The sequence below is a fragment of the Camelina sativa genome, chromosome 2 (assembly GCF_000633955.1).
Source record: "Camelina sativa cultivar DH55 chromosome 2, Cs, whole genome shotgun sequence".
In the NCBI taxonomy this organism is placed as follows: Eukaryota; Viridiplantae; Streptophyta; class Magnoliopsida; order Brassicales; family Brassicaceae; genus Camelina; species Camelina sativa.
Genome location: NC_025686.1, coordinates 11,687,584 through 11,689,549, shown reverse-complemented (window position 1 = coordinate 11,689,549; position 1,966 = coordinate 11,687,584).

The window sequence follows — 1,966 nt, the reverse complement described above, 5'->3', positions numbered from 1 at the left end:
GAGGAAGCATAACGGGCCCATAAATTAGAACTTGTTTAAAACTCTTGTTTTGTCTCAAGTTTATGTTGTTGCGTGTTGTTGCATGTTGATGCATGTTGATGTTATTGCTTGCAAGATTAATTTGCTTTGCTCATTATCTTCCGCATGCTATCTCTGATTTTTGTTTGATTGCTTGAAGTTTGTGATGCTTGCTTGCATGTTGTTGTTTTTGATGTTTGGGGTTGGGGGGATTATTATTGTGCAGGAACCCTGAGCTCACTAAGTAATCTTAGATTACTTATGATAATATTTTGTCCTGCAGGTGACCCTAGAGGGAACTAGAGGGCGTGGTGAACGATAGGACCCCGGAGTAGTTTTATTTTGTGTCTATTGTAAAATACAAGTATGTTTTTATCAAACTCGGCACTAAGCCTTGTCCAAAAACTCTTTTGTAAAAACTCTTTTTGTTAATCGAATATTCGGGTTTCCTTATTCAGGCGAGTTATACTGATATAGACTTTGTCCGAGTCGGTTCAACGCACGGCGTATCCGTAGGGTTGCAAAGCCTAAAGGATGTGTCGTGTGGTTGGGAACCTCACCGATGGACTGGCCAATGGGTCCTGATCTGTTCTTGCACCCGGCCGGATCGTTGGTGAACGTTTCCCAAGTAGCATCTCGGGTCTGTCCGATGGCCTTGGTGGTCATAGTACGGTTCAGGGGCGTTACAACGGTGGTATCAGAGCATGTTTATGATGCTGTATAGGACTCGCGTTTTCAAATGATTTATCGAGTCAAAAAGGTCGCAGTAGACACTTAGGATAATCTGGTTCGTTCATCACTTAGGGTTAGATGGGATTAAGTAAACCCTTTGTTGATCGTGGATGCAGATGTCTGGTCAAGGATACGACAGGTCTAGATCCATGCGCTTTTCGCCGGGCACAGAGAGGGTTCAAGTCAACAGTTTTTTTTGGAGGAATGGGGTTCGTATTTTGATGATGCGCAAGGGGAAGAGTCGTTCCCAGACGTATTTGAGCCAAACACGTTTATCCCGGAATGGGATGTACTTGGCGCGACGCCAAGATACACACCAACCAGCTCAACCTATTTCAGTACACCTGAGGACATGTATCCGCCAGGATTTCCACCGAGGGGTCAGTTTGCTGCTAACCCAAACCGGGATATGCCAAGAGGAGACCAAGTTCGTGGAGAAGGCCCGAGTGAGCCGAATGTACCAGAGACCCAGCAGACGCTTAAGATGATTCAAGACCTTTTGAATCACATGATCCAGCAGCAGCAGAATCAAGCAAATCAGCCAACAGAAGATTCATTAGACCAATTCCTAAAATGGGTAATGATGATGAGGAACTTAGGACTTCCCAAGTTCAAGGGATATCTGAACACGGTCTTAGCAGACGCGTGGATAAAAGAATTGGAGACTAATTTTGAAATGTCGAAATGTCCGGAAGAGTTTAGAAGACCAGTCACGGTCAAATTTCTACAAGAAGATGCTCGTGCATGGTGGGATAGCGTGGGTTCCCGCTATCGATTTCAGACAATATCATGGGATATATTCAGGAGGGAGTTTGAGAAGAAGTATTTTCCACCAGAGTTGCGTGATCGACTGGAAAATCAGTTCTTGCGTTTGGAACAAGGTGAGATGAGTGTTCGAGCATATGGGAGAGTTTTCACCAGACTCCGGAGGTATTTATACCAGGGTAATGACGATGAGCTAGCTATGGCCCGGAGGTTCTTTAATGGACTCAGGCCAGATATAAAGGGAAGGTTGCACGCTGTGACATACCGAAGTGTCGCAGAAGTGGAAGAGAGAGCGGTGAGTGTTGAAGAGGCCATTGAGTTGGAAAAAGAAATTATGGCCCAAGAGAAAAAGAAGGAACCCGTGCAGCAGACTAAAGTTGTGAATTCCCGGAAATTGGGGTGCAGGTCGTGGTAAAGTCAACATGACTGTTAACCAAGGAGGACGTGCAGT